Source organism: Podarcis filfolensis (assembly GCF_964270895.1).
Source record: "Podarcis filfolensis genome assembly, chromosome: 6".
In the NCBI taxonomy this organism is placed as follows: Eukaryota; Metazoa; Chordata; class Lepidosauria; order Squamata; family Lacertidae; genus Podarcis; species Podarcis filfolensis.
The window spans coordinates 64528182-64543970 of record NC_139609.1 but is presented as its reverse complement, the minus strand read 5'-3'; positions in this window follow the sequence as shown (position 1 = coordinate 64543970).

Below are 15789 nucleotides of genomic sequence, written 5' to 3'. Positions count from 1 at the left end.
ACCGTCAGCACTAGAGATGGAAGAATCAATTTTGGTTTGTTTTAGTTTCTCATTTTTTCCAGTCTTGACCAGTTCTTCTCATTGGTGCAGGAGTCTGCATTATTTTTTTTTGCGGGGGAGGGGATCCTTATGAAAATTTGTCAGCATTTCAATGTGAAGTTTTTCTAATATACACATTTTTGTGTGTAGTTTTGAGTAATATGCATATCTTGCAAGCAACTTTTCCTGATACAGTGGTACCTCTGGTTACAAAATTAATTTGTTCCGGTGGTCCGTTCTTAACCTGAAACCGTTCTTAACCTGAGGTACCACAGCATGGCCTCCCACTGTGGCCACGCTGCTGCCGCACGATGTCTGTTCTCATTCTGAGGTAAAGTTATTTACCCGAGGTATTACTTCCGGGTTAGTGGAGTCTGTAACCCAAAGTGTTTGTAACCCAAGGTGTTTGTAACCCGAGGTACCATGGTATACTGTACTTTTCCGTGTATAAGACTAGGTTTTTTTACTTTAAAATTATGTGAAAAACTGTGGGCCGTCTTATAACCCGGGCAATCTCCCCCCCATTTTCTTAAATTGGAACCCCCTAAAAATAGAGGGTGTCTTATACATGGGGGCATCTTATACATGGAAAACTTTGGTAATGTATTTTTGGCATCCTATTTTCACTAATACAGTGGTACCTCGGGTTACATACGTTTCAGGTTACATACGCTTCTGGTTACAGACTCTGCTAACCCAGAAATATTGCTTCAGGTTAAGTACTTTGCTTCAGGATGAGAACAGAAACCGTGCTCTGGTGGTGCGGCAGCAGCGGGAGGCCCCATTAGCTAAAGTGGTGCTTCAGGTTAAGAACAGTTTCAGGTTAAGTACGGGCCTCCAGAACGAATTAAGTACTTAACCCGAGGTACCACTGTATATGGATCTGTATGCAAAATTCAAGAAGTACAAATTTTGAACGATAGCTTTGGTTCTGTTTGCATATTGCTATGAGGAATGTGGATTTGATAGTTTATTTTAAAAATACAAACAAAATCAAGTTTCTCTCCTATTCATAGTCAGCACTCACACAGCCTTACAATTACAACATGGGGGCTTTGAACAGATTTTTGTGACTCTGGGAGACTTACAAAGAAAAATCTATGAACTAGGTTCATTTAGGGCAAACCAATAGCATATGTGTGACCCACCCAGGCAGTCAACTGCAACCCTAATCCCAGCTATGTGTACACAATGCCCAGATTCATACTGGCCTCCTGGCTGTCTTCCACTCTGCAAATATTTCTCTAATTTTACTCCTCCATAAATACGTGCTTGTTTCTTCCTCCATTGTTTCCCTGCCTATTTTCAATTTGGCGTTGCACTTCAGTACATTTCAAACCGATCAACCCCACCCCCCATCACCTGATAAATGCATTTTGGAAACATAACACCTAATCCTGAGATATTCTTGTTCTCAGAGTTATTCCACAGGAGCAGGTGGCAATTTACAAACAGCAGATTCTAAGGAGAAAAGGAAATACCAATGCTAATAGCTTACAGAAGGCATTTGGCTCATTTGTGCAAGATAATGGTTTATTGCCACTATAGAAAGGTGATTCGATTAAAACAGACAGCAAGAGAGCGGCAGGAAAAGGACACCGAAGGAACCACAAGATAATAACTACATTTAAAATATCACTTAGCAGATTGATTCACCTCTTAGAAATACAGCTGGTAGATAATATAGTCTGCCATATCCTTTGTAGTTCCCAGACACTGTGCTGATGAATCTGAAGTACTTTTTTTTTCTTTTTTAAGAAGATGTGCTTTCTGTTAATGGCATCAAAACCCCATAATGCAGGAATGTGTCTCTCTAAAGCCTCAGATAGTGGGCACTTTTGGTTGGGATTCAATCACATCCCAGCAAATCCCAAAGGGTGCTCATTAATGGTTCCTCTTCATCCTGGAGAAGAGTGACTAGTGGGGTGCCACAGGGTTCTGTCTTGGGCCCGGTCTTATTCAACATCTTTATCAACGACTTGGATGATGGACTCAAGGGCATCCTGATCAAATTTGTAGATGACACCAAACTGGGAGGGGTGGCTAACACCCCAGAGGACAGGATCACACTTCAAAATGACCTTGATAGATTAGAGAACTGGGCCAAAACAAACAAGATGAATTTTAACAGGGAGAAATGTAAAGTATTGCACTTGGGCAAAAAAAAAAAAGAGAGGCACAAATACAAGATGGGTGACACCTGGCTTGAGAGCAGTACATGTGAAAAGGAACTAGGAGTCTTGGTTGACCACAAACTTGACATGAGCCAACAGTGTGACGCGGCAGCTAAAAAAGCCAATGCAATTCTGGGCTGCATCAATAGGAGTATAGCATCTAGATCAAGGGAAGGAATAGTGCCACTGTATTCTGCTCTGGTCAGACCTCACCTGGAGTACTGTGTCCAGTTCTGGGCACCACAGTTCAAGAAGGACACTGACAAACTGGAACGTGTCCAGAGGAGGGCAACCAAAATGGTCAAAGGCCTGGAAACGATGCCTTATGAGGAACGGCTAAGGGAGCTGGGCATGTTTAGCCTGGAGAAGAGGAGGTCAAGGGGTGATATGATAGCCATGTTCAAATATATAAAAGGATGTCACATAGAGGAGGGAGAAAGGTTGTTTTCTGCTGCTCCAGAGAAGCGGACACGGAGCAATGGATCCAAACTACAAGAAAGAAGATTCCACCTAAACATTAGGAAGAACTTCCTGACAGTAAGAGCTGTTCGACAGTGGAATTTGCTGCCAAGGAGTGTGGTGGAGTCTCCTTCTTTGGAGGTCTTTAAGCAGAGGCTTGACAACCATATGTCAGGAGTGCTCTGATGGTGTTTCCTACTTGGCAGGGGGTTGGACTCGATGGCCCTTGTGGTCTCTTCCAACTCTATGATTCTATGAAATTCAAACCAGAGTTTTTGCAGTGCGAAGTTGAAAACAGGGGTGCAGAGCGGGGCTGCAGAACAGAAGAAAGAAGTGGCTTCAGAAATGGGCAAGCTTGCATAGGGCAGAAAAGGGAAGCTCTAGGGGGGTAATATGAAGAAAATGGCAGGGGGGGGGCAAGGGAAATGAGCAGGTGTGCAGCCCCTAATAAGAACATCACAATACAAGAAGAGTCCTGAATGGATTAGGCCAACGGCCCATCTAGTCCAGCATTGTGTTCTCACGGTGGCCCACCATATACCTATGGCAAGCCCCAAAGCAGGACCTGAGTGCAACAGAAGTCTCCTCACTTGTGGTTCCCAGCAACTAGTGTCTGTACTTCTGAGTAGACATGCTTAGGATTGCCCTGCACAACAGGAAAAGGGCGAGGGAATTAGCTTGCCAGTGGCTATGAGGCAGTTAATACATTTCTCTGGCTCATGCTCTCAAGGCTATGAACTTCAAACATAGCTGAGGTCAAATATAAAATGATTTGGGGTTCCCTTGATCTCAGGAGGGCACGACACACCCACACACCTTTGTTCCGGCAATGTAGCACAGAACTGCCAGGGGCAGAAGACACAAAGAAGGGCAAGGAAGTGTTGGGCAGGACAGGACTGGCATTTGCTGACTTGCTCTTTTGCAGGTCCCTGAAACACTGCCACAGAAGTAAACGTTTTGTTATTCATCTCATGGCCCAGGAGTTATCAAGGACAGGGCAGTAATAATTACTGAGACTGAGAGTGGAATCAGCCAATGTCAACCTGATTCATTTGATGTGGAAGAGAAGAGAGCTGTATTTCTAGTCTCAGGTAAACCAGGAGAAATTGCCCTGGGCCAAATGTTCCTATGATGTAAGTGGCCACAACTCCCTCTGGAGTCTATGTCTGCCTGTGGTGAATGTAGGGACTTATAGAGTGCCACTGAAAAGGGAGTTTTCATAGAAAGGGGGTGTCTTCTCTCATTTGGCATCTGGAGTATGCATTACCATGGGTGGTATAGCATGAAATGCTTTTATGTTAACCTCTGAAGAAAAGAACACGTGCACAGCACATACAAATACACAGCATAGAACATGGGTCACCAACATGACTTGCAGGAACACATGTGCCCCTAGAGGTCTTCTCTAGGGGCCACAGGATCTCATCCCCCAGCCTTCTGCCACTGAAATTAGGCGCTCATTGTACATGCATAAATGTGTGGTTGCAATGCGTACACAGTTGTGGTGCAAATGTGATGCCCGCAACAGTTTTTCTGCTTTGCAATTGCGCCCATGGGTCCAAAAATGTTGGGAACCCCTGCTTTGGAATAAACTGGATTATGACCTTGTAACAACTGACCAATGAGCAAATCCAGCCCAAGACTTTTTGCCGCCTAAGGCAGAACCCTGCTTTCATCTATTTCCATCCAACTTGCGGTGCCTCCCGAAACAAATTATTTCATTCTCCTGCATGGCAGTTCCCTGTCGGTGAGAAACCTGGCACAAAAAGAGTCCTCTTAGAAAAACAATTATGAGACAGCAGAATAAATTTCCCAGGATCACTCTGTTCTGGGGGTAGCCACTATACACCTGTCTGCTGCGGCTGAGACTGGGCCATTTTAAAGAGTAAGTATTTATTAAGGTTTGCCCCCTCCTTAGAAAACATGGATAAACATTGCTTTTGAGGCATGTTGAAAATAGGTCATCTGGAAAAGGATTATATTGCTGACTCTGTGCTGGTGAATTGTTTGAAAAGAACTAAGGCTAGCATTTATTATTTATTTTTAAAATGAAATTGAAACATGAATTCTATATTTGTAGCATCCATTAGTCAGATCTGGGTTCTGATGAATCAAATGTTAGGTCTGTTATCTGAGGAATGTTCTGCATCTTTATGTCTGCTTTTTGTTTCAGTTTATTTTTGTGCTATAGCAACTAGGTTGGGGTGAGTGGGTTAGCTCATGAAGAAACACCATCTAGAACATAATTGTAGTCTGACTATATGATTCAACTTTTTAATGAACATATTCACAACAAAATCCCCCCATGAGATTTCTGCAGAATAATCTGACTGAAGACACTCAAGGTTGCCATTGCTAGATCTTCTAGTCCTTCTATAGCTCATATGCTGTAAGACTCTTCTAAATTAGCTTCATTCTGGAAAGAAGAATGTTTTCGCCATTGTAACAATATCTCCAAGTCTGATTATTTATTTTCCATTATTCAAAGAACCTTTGGATTGATTCCCATATTTTAAGATCTGGAATATGTACTGACTTTATGGTTATGTTGTGTCTCTTTGTTGAGTAAAAATCAATGGAGCACTGGGGATCTAATGGCTCTCCAAATAGTCAGAATTCAGTCCCTAATTTCAGTGCATTAGCAGCTAAAGAGAAAATTGTGTATGTTAAGTGAGGTACGGTAGCAGAATTTGATAAAATCTGAAATGTTTTCTTAGACTGTTTCATTCAGTAATTCTCTATTACCTGTTTCTTTCCTACACCATGTGTCCAATTCCCCCCAATTGACTCTTTTTGTTAATCCAGGTAACATTTAATAAGAAGTGGAAGCCTGAGGTGTTTTATGTTCACCTAATATGAATGTTTCTCACAATTGTAATTTTATGTTTCATTTGAAAAAGCCACAAAAGCTTTTATTTGTAGTAAGGTCAGAAGTGGTAGAAAATAAATTAGAGTTTATTTCTGTCCCCAAAAATGCATTAGGTCAGGTTGCTTTGGAATAGAAGATCCAATATTTGGTCTTATTTGGGGAATTTCATACCCTAAAACTGCACTTGTCTTATTAACTGTATTTATGCATATCCACTTTAGGACATGTTGATCAGTTTATACTGCAGGCATCAGTGACTGTGTAATTCCATTGACACATGTATAAGCTCCAGTTTCACATGTGTTTTTGAAAAGTGATGGCAAACAAATCATCTAGGTGTTCGGAATGCAATCTGTGCTTGTGTTATTTCTGTCCAGAAGATTAGTTCTGTTCAAGGAAGGACTGCAGTAAACAATTCATAGAGCATCTATCTTTCTATCTATCATCTATCTATCTATCTATCTATCTATCTATCTATCATCTAGTAGTAGTAGTAATAATAATAATAATAATAATAATAATAATAATAATAATAAAAAAATATAATATAATAATAATAATAATAATAATAATAATAATAATAATAATAATAATAATTTATTTATACCCCGCCCATCTGGCTGGGTTTCTCCAGCCACTCTGGGCAGCTTCCAACAGAATATTAAAATACAATAGTCTATTAAATATTAAAAGCTTCCCTATCTATCTATCTATCTATAACAGTCATATATATATATATATATATATATATATATATATATATATATAGTATATAGTCCATTTTTCACCAAATGGTCCCAGGGCAGAAATATTCAACAAAAGTAATATAAAATAAAACCAACACACAAACACACATGCATCCATCAACAAAATGCACAAGTTCAGACTATGTTTAATCATGAGATAAGTAAGAATACCTAAATGGCTCATGAAACATCACCACCATCCAAAAGTGTGGATAAAGAGGTGACACCTATGTTGCTGATTAAAGGCTAAGAGTATTGACATTAGGTGCATTTAAAGAAGATAATCATTCTAGAGATTGAAAGCCACAACAATGAATGGCTGCTCAGGTCACACTGTCCTTCCCTTGCATCCCCAAAAAGTAGGAGCACCAAGTCTCCCTGCAGATCTTAATTCATTAGCATGGCAACGTGGAATGAGGTGCTCTGTCAGATATTTGGAGCCCAAGTCAGTTGGAGCTTTATATGTCAACAAAATCACATTGAATTAGGATTGGAAGTGGCAACCAGCACTGCTCCTTTAAACTTAGCATTGCACAAGCTTGACCAGGAGTGACTATCAGCACTTTGGCCACTGAATTGTGCACCAATTCCAGCTACAAGTTCAAGGGCAGCCCTACACAAGAGTGCATTGAATAGTGCACTGCAGCATTGTATGATACAATAGATCATGTACAAACATCTCTCCCCATCACTGCTTTTTGCAAGACTAGGTCGGCGAGAGCCCATATGTAATGGATACTTCAAATGACCATCTGCTATCAAGACATGGAAAACATAGCAGTATTAAGTCACCGTTGACCACTGTGAATAGTCAAGAAGTTTGTGGGAAAAGACTAATGAAAAAACCTGGTTGAATGTAAATTCCTAAGAGAAAGTAGGAAATTCTAAACAGTCTGCTACCTAAACTAGCCTACTGAATAGCCTACAAGCATTTAATCAACAAGAAGGGCCAAGGTTCAAATTCTGAAGCTGATTATATATTTTTAGAGAAAGCTCATTATTTGTCTCCAACTAGCAACTTATAAAAGTTTCTCCCCAAAACTCTGTGACTGGAAGTAAAAAATGAGATACCAAGTAAATTTATTCCCTGATTGTATAGCTAGAATTGTCAGTCAGTTACAAAATCATTTCCTCATCCTCTCCTTCCCACTCCCCTTGTCTGTTATTTTAATTGTATGGAGAGCTTGGGGGCTCTCCTGTATCTTGCAAATCTTGGAAGCAGATATGAGGCTTTGGGAGCAACCCAGTTTGCTTTGAGCCACTTTGGGAAAGCCCTGCCTTAAGAATCACTCCACTACTTTGATTCTGGATTTGGCCTTAATCTGAATCAAACACAGACTCCAACTATTATTATTTTTTTGCGATACAGATAATATTGTTATGGTTCTTAAGTGAAAGCTAATGTATTATGTCACACAGCCAAAAGCCCTGAAATTTGTAAGTTACATAACAAGCAACCTAGCTTTCGTGGACAATAAGGAAAATCAAATTTGGACACCACTCTTACAGTGACTGAAACACATCTTAAGGAACATCTTAAGGAAGCTAACCAGAAACAGATAAGAAGATTCATTTGAGCAATCATCTAATATTCATTTAGAGAATTTTTGATTACGTGTTTTCCAAGCTGCTTGTAACAGCAATATTCTTCAGACTAATTTGTAATTCCCAAGCATTCCCTGGGCTGTTCTAGAGGGATATAAACCCTACAGTGTCCTGTTAGAGTAAGAATGTGAATAATTGCCAGTCTTCTAAGTGTGGGAGGAGAAGGCTGTCAGCCTTGTGTTTGTAAAATGAGAGATGTTTGCTCAAGCCAGAGGGTTGGAGATGAGCCGCGTGTAGCATAATCAGCCTTCCTCAGTTGCACTGGTTTCCACTCCAGGTTTTCCAACCAAATTTTTAACCTCCTAGTAATAATGCAATTCATTCTGTGCTCTCTCCTTTTATCAATGTCACCCTGTTGTGTGTAAAAATAGGTAATTCAATGATAACATTAACTGCTTCAGTTTGCACTAATGGAATCTCTAACTGGGGTCAGTAATTGCACATCAATGAAAGAGGAGAACCGAGAGCCTTACATGAAGTCGCCAGCGCCAAAATTGTTTGTGGCAGATCAGCCAGCCCAGTTTCTGCATCAGAAGCAGGTTGCTCTCTTCTGGTGTAAAACGTAAGGGAAATATTACAGGAAGCATCAAAGGGGGATCTTAGGAAAGTATTGTTAACCCACATCAAAGATGGAGACCTGAGCAAGTAGCTTGGCAGGGAGAGCTGGCGTCACTGTAGTAAGATCAAACGGAATAAAATACAAAGACGTGCCACATTCCTTCATCAGATGTGCAGATAAATAACGGAGCTTCAAAGCATTTCCTACATTCATGAATGACTGGTAAATAAATAAACAAACAAATAAAAGGGCTGGGCTCCTTGGGAGCTGAGCAACAAGGAAGTGGGGAGCAATAAAGTGTGGCAAGACCAGGCAATTCCAGACAGGCAATAAAAGAGAAATAAAACAAACGAAGTTGGACATTTCCCTTGCCACCATCATCCCGAGAGCCCCCTTCTCACATTAGCACATTTTTAGCTACTGCAGTTGCTATTGAAAGTGTTTTTCTATGAAACACAGGGATATATGGATTCTGCAATCCATGCAAGGACAGAATTTGCTGCCAGGTGCAAAATCCAGCAGCTTGAGAAATTGTGCTTTCATTTAACACACACATTTTTTTCAAGCGCTTAACCCTGCAAAGAGGAGAAGTGGGAAACTTGCATGACAAAGCCTCTGAGACAGGTGGGAGCTGGAGCGGATTCACAATAGCAGGGGATGGGAATTCAGTGGCCCACATAGCTCCTTGTCCCATCTGGAGCAGCATAGAAAAATAAATAATGACAAATAAGCAAATATTCAGTCCATATGTCACATATAGTCCCCCTAGCAGGTACTGCATGCAACTACGTTTGCAACATTTAAGCTCACAGACTAGATAAACGGTCAGCTACCTCCAGACTCCTTAAAAGACCCAGCAGTAAGACCACAACAGGCTGCAGAGAATTCACTTATTAAAGTAATAAAACTGAGCATCTCTGTACATTATTGCTCCTAAACCTTGGCATGTGCCTGCACAAAACAGGGTGGATTGGAGGAGCTTGCATTGAAATTCTTGAACACACTTTTCTTATCATCCATCACACATCAGGGGGGAGGAGGCAATAACCCGTAAATGGGCCACAAGACGTTTGCTTGCATGAAAACACCATATAAAGCAGTTTTCATACAACACACAAACTGAAGGAGGAAATGCCTGATACAAAATCCAGGCAATGCAATAGAGCATCAGTATATGGAGCTGGTCCCATCACCTCCTGGCAAATAGAAGGGGAAGAAATGGAGGCAGTGCGAGATTTTACTTTCTTGGGCTCCATGATCACTGCAGATAGTGACAGCAGTCACGAAATTAAAAGACGCCTCCTCCTTGGGAGAAAGGCGATGGCAAACCTAGACAGCATCTTAAAAAGCAGAGACATCACCTTACCAACAAAGGTCCGTGTAGTTAAAGCTATGGTTTTCCCAGTAGTGATGTATGGAAGTGAGAGCTGGACCATCAAGAAGGCTGATCGCCGAAGAATTGATGCTTTTGAATTATGGTGCTGGAGGAGACTCTTGAGAGTCCCATGGACTGCAAGAAGATCAAACCTATCCATTCTTAAGGAAATCAGCCCTGAGTGCTCACTGGAAGGACAGATCGTGAAGCTGAGGCTCCAGTACTTTGGCCACCTCATGAGAAGAGAAGACTCCCTGGAAAAGACCCTGATGCTGGGAAAGATGGAGGGCACAAGGAGAAGGGGACGACAGAGGACGAGATGGTTGGACAGTGTTCTCGAAGCTACAAACATGAGTCTGACCAAACTGCGGGAGGTAGTGGAAGATAGGAGTGCCTGGCGTGCTGTGGTCCATGGGGTCATGAAGAGTTGGACACGACTAAACGACTAAACAACAATATGGAGCTTAGGGAAGGAAACTGGTGGAGTGTAGGGACAGAGGAGCATGAAAGAACGCCACTGAGCATGATTCACCTATTCTGCATCCTTAAAGGCTTTTAGAGTAGTGTTGTTTGCAAAAAGTGCCCGCCTTCCTTCTGCCATTTCTTAGACTGAGGTATAGAGCAGAAGTGTCTGCCCATTCAGGGAGAGGGCAGGAAGTTGTGCCATAAATGCAGACGAGCTATTGATGGTTTCAGGGCTGGCCTACACATGAGGCAAGATGAGGCAGCCACCTCAGGTGGCAGGATCCACAGGGGCAGCAGTTCCAGCCTCTGATGCATCGCCTGCTGCTACTGCTGCTGCCATGCTGGTAGCACTACACCAGGCATAGGCAACCTTCAGCCCTCCAGATGTTTTGGACTACAATTCCCATCATCCCTGACCACTGGTCCTGTCAGCTAGGGATCGTGGGAGTTGTAGGCCAAAACATCTGGAGGGCTGAAGGTTGCCTATACCTACACTACCCTATCTAGTGAGCACTGATCCTTAGCATGAATCTTACTTACATATTCTGTTGAAAAATATCGGCTGATGAAGAGTATTACAAAACAGTAGTATCATTCTGGAGACACTGTCCTTTTGAGGCTTTTTAGATGTCTTCCATTGAAACTTGAAAGACTATTGAGAGACTTTACTTCTGAAACTTTTGAGACGTCTTCTGTTGAAATTTTTGAAAGACTATTGTGAGACTGTCCTTAGATATCTGTTCTGAACACATGGCTTGATGGTCCTCGCTACCACTCTGTTATATTGTAGATATGAACTTTGATTGGCTTATTCCTACAATTTGAATGATATCATTACTCTATTATATATTCTGTACTAACTATTAGCCTACGTGTTGTGTTACCCATCAGGTAAGGTGGATTTAATCCTCCTTTTGTTCCAGAGGAAGATATTCACGTCTTCCCTTGTTCCCAATATAGAACTTTACTAACCCTTTCTTCCCTGGTAGGAAGAGGGAACACACCATTTTGTGGTTCACCTCAGGTGCCAAAATGTCTTGGGCCAACCTTTGATATTTTCATATAGTCATATCTGATTGGCTTCATGGTTGCACCATTCATAGTGAAGTCAGAAAACAGCATCCCACTAAAAATTAAGAACAGAAAATTTCTCAGAAGATAAGCAATAGCCCCTGTTAAGAGCAAAAAAGGGGAGGAAATAGTTGCCAGATCTGATGCAAAGTAATTTAAATTGAATTGCAGATTCTATAAAGCTGGAAACCAGGGCACATAGCATTTCAAAGAAGTGTCACCTGAAATATTTAATCTTAAAGACTATAGCCCAATACTTTTTTTTTTTGGAAAAGGATATATGCAGTGACAGATAAATATCTAGAATCATATAAAGCAGTGTTGTTTCATGAAAATTGCTGACCAGGGCAATTAGTATTTCAGTGAGGGAAAGTATGTGTTTTCCAAAGACTTAAGTGACAGTTAAAATAGTGTCTATTTTCTTTTCATCATTACCAGTTTATAGGTGCAATAATAAAGTGTAAGCATCAATGAATTTTGTTGAAGCCACCCAATCTAATAAGCAGAACAACATTAGCTGTTGTGTCCCACTTTGTATTGCCAGTGGATGAAGGGTGAGAAGCATTTAGCGATACCAAAGTAACAGCTTAAAGAACGCATCTGTTTTTCTGTTCCCCAGGATTCCAGCTTCTCAGGGAAATGCATCTTTTGAGCCTCGGAAGCAATGCTGACCTTTATAAGAGCAAACTTTTAAAAGGCTCATTTCTTTGCAGCAGGATAATTTGAGATTTGTTCACATTTTAAGCCAGCTCATTTCCCTGCTTATTATCAGAATTTGCTGTTTAGACAGCAGAACTGTGGTCTTTGTTCAAATAACGGCTCTGGATTTAGGAGGCTTTGTCACATTTCTGCAGCAGTGGAGGTGGAGGAGAGGGGAATAAATGCGTGAAACAAATATTAAACACTGAACACTTTTTCATACAATGGCCAGAAGTGGGTGGTCCTTGTTAATCAAACCTATAATTCCACTTACTCTCAGTGTTTCATTCTGGATTTTTTTCTAATACACAAGCAAAATACAATGGGGAAAGCATAAGAAACTGGCATTAAAAGTTAACCATCCAGAGAATGCAGCCTAGGCATGCATGTGTGTGAATGAACACACACACAAACACACACAGAGAGGATGCTCCTTTATACCAAGTCAGGCCATTGCTCTACTTAGCTCAGTATTGCCTTCCCCAATTTAATGTCCTCCAGATGTTCTGGACTACAGCTCCCATAATCCCAGCTTTTGGGCACGCTTGCTGAGACTAATGGAAGCTGTAGTCCAAAACATGTAGAAGGCACCAGGTTAGGGAAGGCAGGTCTACCCAAATTGGTAGTGGCTCTCCAGGAGTCATTTGTTGCCCTACCTGGCTATGCTAGGGATTGTCCTGGTCCTCAAACACTCTGCACTTCAACTGGGAGAAAGCCGCACTCGCAGAGCTCAGGCGATGCTGGATTTCGGCATCAATGTTGGCCCTTGTGGAAGAATAACTGCCTAGGTAGGAGAAGTGATCAACATTTTCCAACGTTACACCATTGAGTTGGATTTGTGGTACAGGCAGAGGGGTTATTTTGTACTTGTTGGTGCAGCACGGTCAACAAAAGAAGACTGTCTCAAAGCAAATCTAAAAAAATGTAGTATAAACACTGACAACTGGGATACACTGGCCTGCGAGCGCTCCAGTTGGAGAACAGGTGTCTTAGGCTTTGAAGAACTCAGGATGAAAGGGAGACACGTGCTAAGAGGAAGGCACGCTTGGCAAATCCACACTGTGATCAACTCCTGTCCGGAAACCAATGACCCTACTGTGGAAGGACGTGTGGATCCAGAATTGGCCTCCACAGTCACTTACAGACTCATTGTTAAAACCGTGTTTATGGAAAACAATCTTACTTGGCTACGAGTGATCACCAAAGAAGAAGAAGCTAGGGATTGAACCAGGAAGCTTTTGCAGGCAAAATGTTTGTCGTACCATGGGTCTACAACACTTTCCCCACATACACGTATATGTGGGATCCTGCTTCTTCAAATAAAAGGTCTTATATGAATGATCTGCCTTTGCTGTCTGCAACTCATCCTATAAACCTGACGAATGCAGAGAAATGTGGGTTATTCTGCCTTTCTTCCTCCTTTCTGGAGGCTAATGACAGCCTACTCTTGTCCCCACAGCTTGCTATCTCCTGGCTTCTTATCAGGAACCACTATTACCATACAGGAACAGAAATGCCAGAATCTCACAGCATTCCTCTCATGTGGCTGTTCCAAGGGAGGTGGCCTTGCATACATGAAAGGTGTGTAGGACGCCTAGTCATTGTCCCCCATGTTACAGAGGCTTAACTGGCTTCAACCAGAAGTCATTCATTTAATGCTGCCTGTCCCATGCTATGGAACACACTTTCCCAGCAAAGTTTTGGCAAGCACCCTCATGTTTGACTTTCTGATGTTCCTTGGAGAGATTTTTTTTATGCTGGCAGGCCAATGCAGTTGCTTAAATTTTATTGAGTACCCAATCACAAAAATTATTATTCTGTACTGCGCTCTCTCTCTCTCTCTCTCTCTCTCTCTCTCTCTCTCTCTCCCTGTATGTGTGTACATACACCTATATGTACAGTGAGTGCCCTGCTAAATAAATGGCAGGAATAGTTGGGTATGTCCTTGACTACAGAAGGGAACTGAATGATTAAGTCCTGTTTTCCCTTCCCCTTCTTTAATAACTCACCCAGTGTCTCCAGGTAATATTTACTTATTAAAAAAGAGGTGGGGTTGTACCCAGTGTTGAATGAAGAGAGCTTGAATTGCAGAACTGGACTTCTGTTTTCACTTCATTTCCTGTGCACCCCAAAAAATCTGCTCTGGAGAGGCTCCCTCCGGAGCTGATTTTGAGAATGTGCATCATATATCTTGCTTAGTGAAACATTGCTGTGAATACAAGGAGATGTGGAGTGGAAGCAGCCATGCATTCCTCCCACAATATGGCACTTAGGGCCATGTCACAAGTGCTTGGTCATGATTCTGTAACAACAGCCACAGTGATGACAACTTGCATGTGTGATGCCATCACATATTAAGAACAACAGCACATATATCATCTCTGTTGCAATACTGAATATGTTATCTGGTGATGAAATATGCATGTGTGAATTAGCCATTAGTGTGTCACAGAGGCAGGTGATGGTATTTGTACCCCACCTATCTGACTGGGTTGCCCCAGCCACTCTGAGCAGCTTCCCAGATATAAAAAAGCATAATAAAACACTACACATTAAAAAGCTGCCTTCAGATGTCTTCTAAAGGTTGATTTACTGCTGGTGTGTGGGTGTGGGTGTTGTTTTGAAATGCATGTTTTATAGAAATATGAAGGACTTTAAAAATGTGCACTCTTAGGGATAAAAATAAAATACATATCTCTGCAGCATGTATTGGTTGATGTATAAATTGCACAACTAAGGAAACGCATGAATGAACAAAATCAACAAAGGTCTTCCCTGTAAAGGAGTAGCAATTTCTGGCTCATCTGTGGCACAGGCATTGTGAGACATTAGCAGGGCTTCTAGGCCAAGGATGCAGCAAACCTTGAATGGAAGTGTAATGCATTCATATCTGGATCAAAAGAAGGAAAGTGTGCAAAAGCCTGAAAATTTTTGAAGCACTCTGCATTTACATTATAAAGTAGTTAGGATTTCATGTCTTATTTCAATAACATCTTTAAGTGTTGTCCTTTTCAAAACAACAAAACTCTGCCTTTTGAACAACCTGTTTTTGAAAAGGCAGTGTTGTACTTTGAAGAGAGATCTTGACCTCTGGGCATGCTCTGGTACTTTGGGATTGCAAACAATCCAGTTAAAAAGGTGTATTTTCCTCATGGTGCTAGAGAAGCATTATCGCAACATCTGTCTTTCCACAGTAGCTGCGTTACTGAGGAAACCTCTTGCCTCCTCTACACAGGTGAACCAGTTTAACGATTTCCCAAATCCAACACCCTGTTTCCAAAAGTGGTTGGACAGATTTCTTGGGAAGCAGACAAGCATGGTGTAAAGGCAACAGCCCTTTGCCATTGTGTGCTCAGGTTCAAAATTTCAGCCAGCTGGCTATCCCTCTCTCAGAATACTCCATTCCATTCCCTCTCTGTTCCCTGCCAACAACCAGTCAGCATTATTTGCCTACTGAGCATGCTCAGTCTTCATAGGGCCATTTTTGAGGTAACCTGTGTTCTTTTCTGAAGATCTTTAAATATATATTTTTGCAAATATATTTCACCCAGGCTTGCTGGTAACTCCCCTTTTTTAATGTTGGCTGGTGCTGTTTTACATAAGGACCCACACTTGGATTAGTACATATAATACCCTGCCTTTGAACCAGGATGCTTTAGTTGAGATTTCTGCATTGCAGGGGATTGGACCATATAACCCTCAGAGTCCCTTCCAACTCTCCAATTCTA